The following is a 12,936-nucleotide window of genomic DNA, read 5'->3' as shown; positions in this document are numbered from 1 at the left end:
GGCGACGTCACCCCCCATGATAGACCATTCTCATCCCCGGGGGTCTCAGCGTGAGGGGCGACGTCACCCCCCAGGATAGACCATTCTCATCCCCGGGGGTCTCAGTGTGAGGGGCGACGTCACCCCCCAGGATAGACCATTCTCATCCCCGGGGGTCTCAGTGTGAGGGGCGACGTCACCCCCCCATGATAGACCATTCTCATCCCCGGGGGTCTCAGTGTGAGGCGCGACGTCACCCCCTCATGATAGACCATTCTCATCCCCGGGGGTCTCAGTGTGAGGGGCGACGTCACCCCCCCCATGATAGACCATTCTCATCCCCGGGGGTCTCTGTGTGAAGGGCGACGTCACCCCCCATGATAGACCATTCTCATCCCCGGGGGTCTCAGTGTGAAGGGCGACGTCACGCCCCATGATAGACCATTCTCATCCCCGGGGGTCTCTGTGTGAAGTGCGACGTCACCCCCCATGATAGACCATTCTCATCCCCGGGGGTCTCAGTGTGAAGGGCGACGTCACCCCCCCATGATAAACCATTCTCATCCCCGGGGGTCTCAGTGTGAGGGGCGACGTCACCCCCCATGATAGACCATTCTCATCCCCAGGGGTCTCAGTGTGAAGGGCGACGTCACCCCCCATGATAGACCATTCTCATCCCCGGGGGTCTCAGAGTGAGGGGCGACATCACCCCCCATGATAGACCATTCTCATTCCCGGGAGTCTCAGTGTGAGGGGCGACGTCACCCCCCATGATAAACCATTCTCATCCCCGGGGGTCTCAGTGTGAGGGGCGACGTCACCCCCCATGATAGACCATTCTCATCCCCGGGGGTCTCAGAGTGAGGGGCGACATCACCCCCCATGATAGACCATTCTCATCCCCGGGGGTCTCAGTGTGAGGGGCGACGTCACCCCCCATGATGGACCATTCTCATTCCCGGGAGTCTCAGTGTGAGGGGCGACGTCACCCCCCATGATAAACCATTCTCATCCCCGGGGGGCTCAGTGTGAGGGGCGACGTCACCCCCCCATGATAGACCATTCTCATTCCCGGGGGTCTCAGTGTGAAGGGCGACGTCACCCCCCATGATGGACCATTCTCATCCCCGGGGGTCTCAGTGTGAGGGGCGACGTCACCCCCCATGATAGACCATTCTCATCCCCGGGGGTCTCAGTGTGAGGGGCGACGTCACCCCCCATGATAGACCATTCTCATCCCCGGGGGTCTCAGTGTGAGGGGCGACGTCACCCCCCATGATAGACCATTCTCATCCCCGGGGGTCTCAGTGTGAGGGGCGACGTCACCCCCCCCATGATAGACCATTCTCATCCCCGGGGGTCTCAGTGTGAGGGGCGACGTCACCCCCCCATGATAGACCATTCTCATTCCCGGGGGTCTCAGTGTGAGGGGCGATGTCACCCCCCATAATAGACCATTCTCATCCCCGGGGGTCTCAGTGTGAGGGGCGACGTCACCCCCCATGATAAACCATTCTCATTCCCGGGGGTCTCAGTGTGAGGGGCGACGTCACCCCCCCCATGATAGACCATTCTCATCCCCGGGGGGCTCAGTGTGAGGGGCGACGTCACCCCCCCATGATAGACCATTCTCATCCCCGGGGGTCTCAGTGTGAGGGGCGACGTCACCCCCCCATGATAGACCATTCTCATCCCCGGGGGTCTCAGTGTGAGGGGCGACGTCACCCCCCCATGATAGACCATTCTCATCCCCGGGGGTCTCAGTGTGAGGGGCGACGTCACCCCCCATGATAGACCATTCTCATCCCCGGGGGTCTCAGTGTGAGGAGCGACGTCACCCCCCCATGATAGACCATTCTCATCCCCGGGGGTCTCAGTGTGAGGAGCGACGTCACCCCCCCATGATAGACCATTCTCATCCCCGGGGGTCTCAGTGTGAGGAGCGACGTCACCCCCCCCATGATAGACCATTCTCATCCCCGGGGGGCTCAGTGTGAGGGGCGACGTCACCCCCCATGATAGACCATTCTCATTCCCGGGGGTCTCAGTGTGAGGGGCGACGTCACCCCCCATGATAGACCATTCTCATCCCCGGGGGTCTCAGTGTGAGGCGCGACGTCACCCCCCCATGATAGACCATTCTCATCCCCGGGGGTCTCAGTGTGAGGGGCGACGTCACCCCCCATGATAGACCATTCTCATCCCTGGGGGTCTCAGTGTGAGGGGCGACGTCACCCCCCCATGATAGACCATTCTCATCCCCGGGGGTCTCAGTGTGAGGGGCGACGTCACCCCCCCATGATAGACCATTCTCATCCCCGGGGGTCTCAGTGTGAGGGGCGACGTCACCCCCCCATGATAGACCATTCTCATCCCCGGGGGTCTCAGTGTGAGGGGCGACGTCACCCCCCCATGATAGACCATTCTCATCCCCGGGGGTCTCAGTGTGAGGGGCGACGTCACCCCCCCATGATAGACCATTCTCATCCCCGGGGGTCTCAGTGTGAGGAGCGACGTCACCCCCCCCATGATAGACCATTCTCATCCCCGGGGGGCTCAGTGTGAGGGGCGACGTCACCCCCCATGATAGACCATTCTCATTCCCGGGGGTCTCAGTGTGAGGGGCGACGTCACCCCCCATGATAGACCATTCTCATCCCCGGGGGTCTCAGTGTGAGGCGCGACGTCACCCCCCCATGATAGACCATTCTCATCCCCGGGGGTCTCAGTGTGAGGGGCGACGTCACCCCCCATGATAGACCATTCTCATCCCTGGGGGTCTCAGTGTGAGGGGCGACGTCACCCCCCCCATGATAGACCATTCTCATCCCCGGGGGTCTCAGTGTGAGGGGCGACGTCACCCCCCCATGATAGACCATTCTCATCCCCGGGGGTCTCAGTGTGAGGGGCGACGTCACCCCCCATGATAGACCATTCTCATCCCCGGGGGTCTCAGTGTGAGGGGCGACGTCACCCCCCCATGATAGACCATTCTCATCCCCGGGGGTCTCAGTGTGAGGGGCGACGTCACCTCATTCATGGGGACAAATTAGTCTCCGCTGACTCCTCCCTGAACTCAGGGCCCTAACATAAGGGGGCCCCATAACCCCCTGTATAGGACCCCCCAGCACGGGGCCCCTGCTGGATCCAGGAAAAGTCAGGGCAAGCAGCAGAGCGACACTGCGGGGGGAGCGACACTGCAGGGGGGAGCGACACTGTTGGGGGGCGACACTGCGGGGGGAGCGACACTGTAGGGGGTTGACACTGTGGGGGGGTGACACTGCGGGGGGAGCGACACTATGGGGGAGCGACACTGCAGGGGGGAGCGACACTGTGGGGGGCGACACTGCGGGGGGAGCGACACTGTAGGGGGTTGACACTGTGGGGGGGTGACACTGCGGGGGGAGCGACACTATGGGGGGGCGACACTGTGGGGGGCGACGCTGTGGGGGGAGCGACACTGCGGGGGGAGCGACACTGTGGGGGGAGCGACACTGCGGGGGGGCGACACTGTAGGGGGGCGACACTATGGGGGGGCGACACTGTGGGGGGCGACGCTGTGGGGGGAGCGACACTGCGGGGGGCGACACTGTGGGGGGAGTGACACTGCGGGGGGAGCGACACTGTGGGGGGAGCAACACTGCGGGGGGGCGACACTGCGGGGGGAGCGACACTGCGGGGGGCGACACTGCGGGGGGAGCGACACTGTAGGGGGGCGACACTGTGGGGGGAGCGACACTGCAGGGGGGCGACACTGCGGGGGGAGCGACACTATGGGGGGAGAGACACTGCGGGGGGCGACACTGTGGGGGGAGCGACACTGCGGGGAGAGCGACACTGTGGGGGGGCGACACTGCGGGGGGAGCGACACTGTGGGGGGAGCGACACTGCGGGGGGGCGACACTGCGGGGGGAGACACTGTGGGGGGAGCGACACTGCGGGGGGCGACACTGTGGGGGGAGCGACACTGTGGGGGGGCGACACTGCGGGGGGAGCGACACTGTAGGGGGTTGACGCTGTGGGGGGGCGACACTGTGGGGGGAGCGACACTGCAGGGGGGCGACACTGCGGGGGAGCGACACTGTGGGGGGAGCGACACTGTAAGGGGGTGACACTGTGGGGGGCGACACTGTGGGGGGCGACACTGTGGGGAAGCGACACTGTGGGGGGAGCGACACTGCGGGGGGAGCGACACTGTGGGCGGGCGACAATGCGGGGGGAGCGACACTGTAGGGGGGTGACACTGCGGGGGGAGCGACACTGCAGGGGGAGCGACACTGTGGGGGGGCGACAATGCGGGGGGAGCGACACTGTAGGGGGGTGACACTGCGGGGGGAGCGACACTGCAGGGGGAGCGACACTGTGGGGGGGCGACACTGTGGGGGGAGCGATACTGCGGGGGGAGCGACACTGTAGGGGGGTGACATTGAGGGGAGCGACACTGCGGGGGGAGCGACACTGTGGGGGGGCGACACTGTCGGGGGAGCGACACTGCGGGGGGCGACACTGTGGGGGGAGCGACACTGTGGGGGCGACACTGCGGGGGGAGCGACACTGTAGGGGGTTGACGCTGTGGGGGGGCGACACTGTGGGGGGAGCGACACTGCAGGGGGGCGACACTGCGGGGGGCGACACTGTGGGGAAGCGACACTGTGGGGGGAGCGACTCTGCGGGGGGAGCGACACTGTGGGGGGGCGACACTGCGGGGGGAGCGACACTGTAGGGGGGCGACACTGGGGAAGCGACACTATGGGGGGAGCGACACTGCGGGGGGGCGATACTGCGGGGGGAGCGACACTGTAGGGGGGTGACACTGTGGGGGGGCGACACTGCGGGGGGGCGACACTGTGGGCGGGCGAGACTGCGGGGGGAGCGACACTGTAGGGGGGTGACACTGTGGGGGGGCGACACTGCGGGGGGAGCGACACTGTAGGGGGGCGACACTGTGGGGGGGTGACATTGTGGGGGGGCGACACTGCGGGTGGGGGACACTGCGGGGTCCTCTAGGGCTCCGTGCACACACAGTTTTGTGGGTGGTCAGGAATGGTCACCTTCCAGTGCAGTGTTCTGGTTTCCTGCAGTTTGTGGAAGTTTTTGGACTTTTTTGTAGCTGATCGTCTGCAGCGTTTTGATCGGACGGCGGCTGATCGGGGACTTTCCTGCGGGACCCTCTTTACGAGAGATGAGGGAAGACATTTCTAAGAGTTCTTCAAGCAGTTTATTCTGGAGAAGATCTGATCTGAAAATCTGGGTATGTAAAGACCCCTCACACAACGACGGCCCCCCACAATAACACGGAGCGGCCCCCTCCTCGTCCCAGGGGCCACTTACAACCAGACAGCCATTGCCAGGAAGCGCCCCCTCCTCCGCCTGGTGAATGGACCTGAAGAGTCAGAGACGATCCCGGCCGCTCAATCAATCAGTTTCCGATCAGCCGCGGGCCGGACCCCCGGCGGGCCGGACCCCCGGGAGACCCTCGGGGCCGGCGATAATGGAGTCTCCTGGCCTCAGCTCTATTACGGAGCAGGAAGGCGAATCTGCAGACACATTAATCCTCCGCCAACATAAAGACATGGCGGCGTTAACCCCTTAAATACTGGAGAGGGCGGCCGCCGGTCAATGATAGGGTTAATATACTTTCACCTCGGCCCCTTCACATTCCGTTTTTAGAGGGGCCGCCAATACGGACACATTGTATTCAATATGGAGGTGGGCACAGGGCGGACCGCGGGTCATTGTGAAGAGTCCGCAGACGGGTCCTTTTTTTTCACGCACCACGGACAAAATGCGTCTTGCACACGCGCAGCCTGATATCACACGGATGAGACGCTTCAGCGCCTGACAGCAAGCGGTAACGTTCACGCTGATCCCAGGCTCCGGCAGGGACGCTCTCATCATGGTCGCCTTGAGATCACCGTGACCAGGTGACAATGATGGGAGTTGTATTCAGCACCCGCTGTGTAAAATTAAACATTAAAATAAAAAAAAAAACAGCGTGGGCTCCTGTGTTATGTTTTGAACCAGCAGAGGGAAAGCCGACAGCTGGAGACTGATTATTAATAATCTGGGAAGGGGCCAATAGCCATAAATGTTCCCAGGATATTATTTGTAGCTCACAGCTGTTTGTTCATCAGCCTTTACAGCTTATTACAAGAGAGACCCCCTAAAAAAACGTGACATAGGGTCCCCTACAATCAAAACCCAGCAAAAAATAAAAACACACAGCTGTGGGTTGCTATTAATACCCTGGAAAGGGGCTATGGCTATTGCCCCCCTCCCAGACTAAAAACATCAGCCTTCAGCTGCCAAAGAAATGGAGCATCCATAAGATGCGCCAAATCTAGTGCTTAGCCTCGCTCTTCCCACTTGTCCTGGTGCGGTGGAAAGTGAGGTGATAGTTGTAGGGTTGATGTCAGCTTTGTATTGTCAGGTAACATCAAGCCCAGGGGTTAGTAAAGGAGAATCGTCAATATGAAGCCCCATTACTAACCCTATAGTCATTGTATTATAGTAGTTATATTCTTATACATTGGGGCAGTATTATAGTAGTTATATCCTTGTACATAGGAGCAGTATTATAGTAGTTATATTCTTGTACATAGGGGCAGTATTATAGTAGTTATATTCTTGTACATAGGGACAGTATTATAGTAGTTATATCCTTGTACATAGGAGCAGTATTATAGTAGTTATATTCTTGTACATAGGGGCAGTATTATAGTAGTTATGTTTTTGTACATAGGAGCAGTATTATAGTAGTTATATTCTTGTACATAGGGGCAGTATTATAGTAGTTATATTCTTGTACATAGGGGGCATTATTATAGTAGTTATAGTCTTGTACATAGGGGCAGTATTATAGTAGTTATATTCTTGTACATAGGGGCAGTATTATAGTAGTTATATTCTTGTACATAGGGGCAGTATTATAGTAGTTATATTCTTGTACATAGGGGCAGTATTATAGTAGTTATATTCTTGTACATAGGAGCAGTATTATAGTAGTTATATTCTTGTACATAGGAGCAGTATTATAGTAGTTATATTCTTGTACATAGGGGCAGTATTATAGTAGTTATATTCTTGTACATAGGGGCAGTATTATAGTAGTTATATTCTTGTACATAGGGGCAGTATTATAGTAGTTATATTCTTCTACATAGGAGCAGTATTATAGTAGTTATATTCTTGTACATAGGGGGCAGTATTATAGTAGTTATAGTCTTGTACATAGGGGCAGTATTATAGTAGTTATATTCTTGTACATAGGGGCAGTATTATAGTAGTTATATTCTTGTACATAGGGGCAGTATTATAGTAGTTATATTCTTGTACATAGGAGCAGTATTATAGTAGTTATATTCTTGTACATAGGGGCAGTATTATAGTAGTTATAGTCTTGTACATAGGGGCAGTATTATAGTAGTTATATTCTTGTACATAGGGGCAGTATTATAGTAGTTATATTCTTGTACATAGGGGCAGTATTATAGTAGTTATAGTCTTGTACATAGGGGCAGTATTATAGTAGTTATATTCTTGTACATAGGGGCAGTATTATAGTAGTTATATTCTTGTACATAGGAGCAGTATTATAGTAGTTATATTCTTGTACATAGGGGCAGTATTATAGTAGTTATAGTCTTGTACATAGGGGCAGTATTATAGTAGTTATATTCTTGTACATAGGGGCAGTATTATAGTAGTTATATTCTTGTACATAGGAGCAGTATTATAGTAGTTATATTCTTGTACATAGGGGCAGTATTATAGTAGTTATAGTCTTGTACATAGGGGCAGTATTATAGTAGTTATATTCTTGTACATAGGGGCAGTATTATAGTAGTTATGTTTTTGTACATAGGAGCAGTATTATAGTAGTTATATTCTTGTACATAGGAGCAGTATTATAGTAGTTATATTCTTGTACATAGGAACAGTATTATAGTAGTTATATTCTTGTACATAGGAGCAGTATTATAGTAGTTATATTCTTGTACATAGGGGCAGTATTATAGTAGTTATATTCTTGTACATAGGAGCAGTATTATAGTAGTTATATTCTTGTACATAGGAGCAGTATTATAGTTATATTCTTGTACATAGGGGCAGTATTATAGTAGTTATATTCTTGTACATAGGAGCAGTATTATAGTTATATTCTTGTACATAGGAGCAGTATTATAGTAGTTATATTCCTGTACATAGGAGCAGTATTATAGTAGTTATAGTCTTGTACATAGGGGCAGTATTATAGTAGTTATACTCTTGTACATAGGGGCAGTATTATAGTAGTTATATTCTTGTACATAGGGGCAGTATTATAGTAGTTATGTTTTTGTACATAGGAGCAGTATTATAGTAGTTATATTCTTGTACATAGGGGCAGTATTATAGTAGTTATATTGTTGTATATAGGGGTAGTATTATAGTAGTTATCTTCCTGTATATAGAGGGCAGTATTATTGTAGTTATATTCTGTACATAGGAGCAGTATTATTGTAGTTATATTCTGTACATAGGAGCAGTATTATAGTAGTTATATTCTTGTACATAGGGGGCAGTATTATAGTAGTTATATTCTTGTACATAGGGGCAGTATTATAGTAGTTATATTCTTGTACATAGGAGCAGTATTATAGTAGTTATATTCTTGTACATAGGGGCAGTATTATAGTAGTTATATTCTTGTACATAGGAGCAGTATTATAGTAGTTATATTCTTGTATATAGGAGCAGTATTATAGTAGTTATGTTATTGTACATAGGAGCAGTATTATAGTAGTTATATTCTTGTACATAGGGGGCAGTATTATAGAAGTTATATTATTGTATATAGGAGCAGTATTATAGTAGTTATGTTATTGTACATAGGAGCAGTATTATAGTAGTTATATTCTTGTACATAGGAGCAGTATTATAGTAGGTAAATTCTTGTACATAGGGGCAGTATTATAGTAGTTATATTCTTGTACATAGGGGCAGTATTATAGTAGTTATATTCTGTACATAGGAGCAGTATTATAGTAGTTATATTCTTGTACATAGGGGCAGTATTATAGTAGTTATATTCTTGTACATAGGAGCAGTATTATAGTAGTTATATTCTGTACATAGGAGCAGTATTATAGTAGTTATATTCTTGTACATAGGGGCAGTATTATAGTAGTTATATTCTTGTACATAGGGGGCAGTATTATAGTAGTTATATTCTTGTACATAGGGGCAGTATTATAGTAGTTATATTCTTGTACATAGGAGCAGTATTATAGTAGTTATATTCTTGTACATAGGGGCAGTATTATAGTAGTTATATTCTTGTACATAGGAGCAGTATTATAGTAGTTATATTCTTGTATATAGGAGCAGTATTATAGTATTTATATTCTTGTACATAGGAGCAGTATTATAGTAGTTATGTTATTGTACATAGGAGCAGTATTATAGTAGTTATATTCTTGTACATAGGGGGCAGTATTATAGTAGTTATATTATTGTATATAGGAGCAGTATTATAGTAGTTATGTTATTGTACATAGGAGCAGTATTATAGTAGTTATATTCTTGTACATAGGAGCAGTATTATAGTAGGTAAATTCTTGTACATAGGAGCAGTATTATAGTAGTTATCTTCATGTATATAGGGGGTAGTATTATAGTAGTTATATTCTTGTGTACATAGGGGGTAGTATTATAGTAGTTATCTTCCTGTATATAGGGGGCAGTATTTTCCTGTACATAGGGGCAGTATTATAGTAGTTATATTCTTGTACATAGGAGCAGTATTATAGTAGTTACATTCCTGTACATAGAGGGCAGTATAATAGTAGTTATATTCTTGTATATAGGGGGTAGAATTATAGTAGTTATCTTCCTGTATATAGGGGGTAGTATTATAGTAGTTATATTCTTGTGTACATAGGGGGTAGTATTATAGTAGTTATCTTCCTGTATATAGGGGGTAGTATTATAGTAGTTATATTCTTGTGTACATAGGGGGTAGTATTATAGTAGTTATCTTCCTGTATATAGGGGGCAGTATTTTCCTGTATATAGGGGGCCGCGTACATTCTGTCAGACACCAGTTTGCTTTCCTCATTGCTATGACGCTGTATGATTTCGGCTCTCGTTGTTAGCACCGCCTGTGCACAGCTGTGGTGTCGCTCCCGTCTCACTGTGGTCACGTTATTATATGACCCTTACTGGTTATTTGCACAGATCTTCATTATGTTCGCAGTTCAGAGACCTCTCTCTCCTTGGTGACACAGTCTGTCGTCTCCATTCTTCTCCTCTCCTTTCTCGCCATTCCCCAGTCTTGCACATGTTTTCACACTCATGATGGACTCCGGGTCATTATAACTTGTGTTGATTTAGACGTGAAATGTCTTCTTTCCTGACACAAAGATTGGGGTGATATTGGAAGATGAGATTTATCTGGAGGCCCCGAGACTTGGCTCATGAAATGTTGTGTTACCGTGACAATGATCCGGGCGGGGGCCTTCTAATATATTCTAGGCCTCATTTGTCAAAACTGTCAGTTGCCCGCAGCAACCAATCAGAACTCAGCTTTCATTTCTAAAACAAGTCTGGAGAAATTAAAGCTGAACTCTGATTGGTTGCTACGGACAACAGAGACCATTTTAAAGTTTTAATAAACCAGGCCTAAATTTATCTTCCATTTTCGAGGTCTCGGCTTCCTGTCATTGACTAGGAACATTATAAAAACGCTTACAGTCCGTAAGGTGAAATCTGACCCCTGCCCCGAATCATGGCGTCCTGTTATAGCCATAACTGTTTACATTTGTCCTTGTTTTTTTGCCGATTGATCTGCAGCTTTAAATTACACCATTTAATTTATCGTATAATGTACTAAAAAAATAAAAATAAAAAACATTCAAGTGCAGTGAAATGTTAGTAAAAACGACCTGGACACGCGATTCTCCTGGTCAGTATGGTGACGGCGACGCCAAAACTTGTTTTATTCATATTTTAGTGATTGAAGAAAAATCGTAAATTTGTAAAAAAAAAACTAAAATCTTTGTGTCGTCATTTTCTGTGATCTGTCATTTTTTTTTATTTTTCCATTGACGGAGCGAGGCGACGGCTTGATTTTCGCACACTTCTTCATTTACGGACTTGTACGGATGCCATGATACCAAATATATTTAGATTTTTTTAGGCGGGCGATTTAAACTTTTTCTTCATTTTTTTTTTTGCTAATTTTTTTTTTTCCACTTTTTCAGTTTCCCAAATTACTGGAGCCCGGTGCTTGATTAATTATGTGTAGTATATACTGGAACACCGCAGTATATATTGAGGATGATGGTCTCCTATGGAGCACGGCGACAAGTTGGGCCTAGCAGAAGACCCAAAATGGAGGTGATGGGGACATGTAGCAGGTCTGCCCGCATCCGGTTGTGTAGTTTGACGGAAGGGTCCGTCAGGAAGGGCGATCTTCTGCATTTACATCGCCCTCCGTCTACGGCGGCCATCGATACGCCCCAGTTTAATCATTGCTCTGCCTCTCGGAGCGTCCAGAGGGCAAAACATTTACTGACAGGGTCTATGCGCCTGGAACGTCAATCCTCACACATCATGGCCTAGGACAGCGGAGGAGTGTCCCCCTCAAAATACTCCAAGTAGATAGAAATCATGGTGTTTTCCTTTTCTTTGAAAGTTGAGTGACCATTACTATGGCCGCCATTACAGCCTCTGGATCATCGGGCCAGGGGACCCCCATACCCATAGTCCCTGTTCTGGGGGCTTCCATGGAGATTTCCAACAAGGGCATCTTGTTACCGCCATAAATTTGAGATGGTGCTAGAGGCCAGTGTCGAGTCCGCCATTCCCAGGGCCCCCTGTACTGAGTGAGTCTATGGTACAGAGGCCCGATAAACCATTGGTGCAACCTGTGCAGCCTTTTTAGGGGCCCAAGAGCTAAAGGGGCCACTACTGCCTCCAAAGCAGAAGACAGCTCCAGTCACAGAGACATTACTGGACTGCAAAGGTCCCATATATGGTTCTTGCACAGGAGCCCTCTTCTGTCTGTGTCCACCCTTGCTATGGTGGTCTCCAGCAGGAGGTATATTTGTGCTCAGGGCCAGTGTCGGCCCCCATACCTGAAGCCCCCTGTACTCTATGAGTCTTTGGTGGTCTCCGCAAGGAGGTATATTTGTTCTGGTGCTCGAGGCCAGTGTCCGCCCCTCCATACCAGAGGCACCCTGTACTCTATGAGTCTTTGGTGGTCTCCAGCAGGAGATGTATTTGTTCTGGTGCTCGGGGCCAGTGTCCTCTCCCCATACCAGAGCCCTCTGTAATCTATGAGCCTTTGGTGGTCTCCAGCAGGAGGTATTTTTGTTCTGGTGCTCGGGGCCAGTGTCGGCCCCCATACCTGAAGCCCCCTGTACTCTATGAGTCTTTGGTGGTCTCCAGCAGGAGGTATATTTGTTCTGGTGCTCAGGGCCAGTGTCAACCCCCCCATACCTGAAGCCCCCTGTACTCTATGAGTCTTTGGTGGTCTCCAGCAGGAGGTATATTTGTTCTGGTGCTCGAGGCCAGTGTCCTCTCCCCCATACCTGAAGCCCCCTGTACTCTATAAGCCTTTGGTGGTCTCCAGCAGGAGGTATATTTGTTCTGGTGCTCAGGGCCAGTGTCAACCCCCCCATACCTGAAGCCCCCTGTACTCTATGAGTCTTTGGTGGTCTCCAGCAGGAGGTATATTTGTTCTGGTGCTCCGGGCCAGTGTCGGCCCCCATACCTGAAGCCCCCTGTACTCTATGAGTCTTTAGTGGTCTCCAGCAGGAGGCATATCTGTTCTGGTGCTCGGGGCCAGTATCGGCCCCCATACCTGAAGCCCCCTCTACTCTATGAGCCTTTGGTGGTCTCCAGCAGGGGGCTCTTCCTCCATATATTTGGGCTCAGCTGCTGCAGCACGTTCCCGTCGCCATGATGACTTAT

The 12,936-nt window shown here is 50.5% G+C and overlaps 1 protein-coding gene across 3 annotated transcripts in view; it reads right to left on the bottom strand.

Annotated features, from left to right (window-relative positions):
- GAREM2 (GRB2 associated regulator of MAPK1 subtype 2) overlaps window positions 1–12,936 on the bottom strand; it is a 105,379-nt gene that overhangs the window by 16,991 nt on the left and 75,452 nt on the right. Inside the window, exon 1 of one of the 3 annotated variants that reach the window (XM_077291853.1) lies at window positions 10,183–10,487. The exons of 1 other annotated variant lie outside the window; for it this stretch is intronic. The gene's annotated coding sequence lies outside the window, so the exon portion shown is untranslated. Of the gene's footprint in view, window positions 1–5,310; window positions 5,756–10,182; window positions 10,488–12,936 lie in introns of those variants that run through there. One more of the 3 variants, XM_077291854.1, reaches the window with a different exon arrangement.

This window comes from Ranitomeya variabilis, chromosome 2 (genome assembly GCF_051348905.1).
Source record: "Ranitomeya variabilis isolate aRanVar5 chromosome 2, aRanVar5.hap1, whole genome shotgun sequence".
Classification (NCBI taxonomy): Eukaryota; Metazoa; Chordata; class Amphibia; order Anura; family Dendrobatidae; genus Ranitomeya; species Ranitomeya variabilis.
Note: the sequence above shows the minus strand (reverse complement) of the source record. Positions and strands in the feature narration are given on the sequence as shown.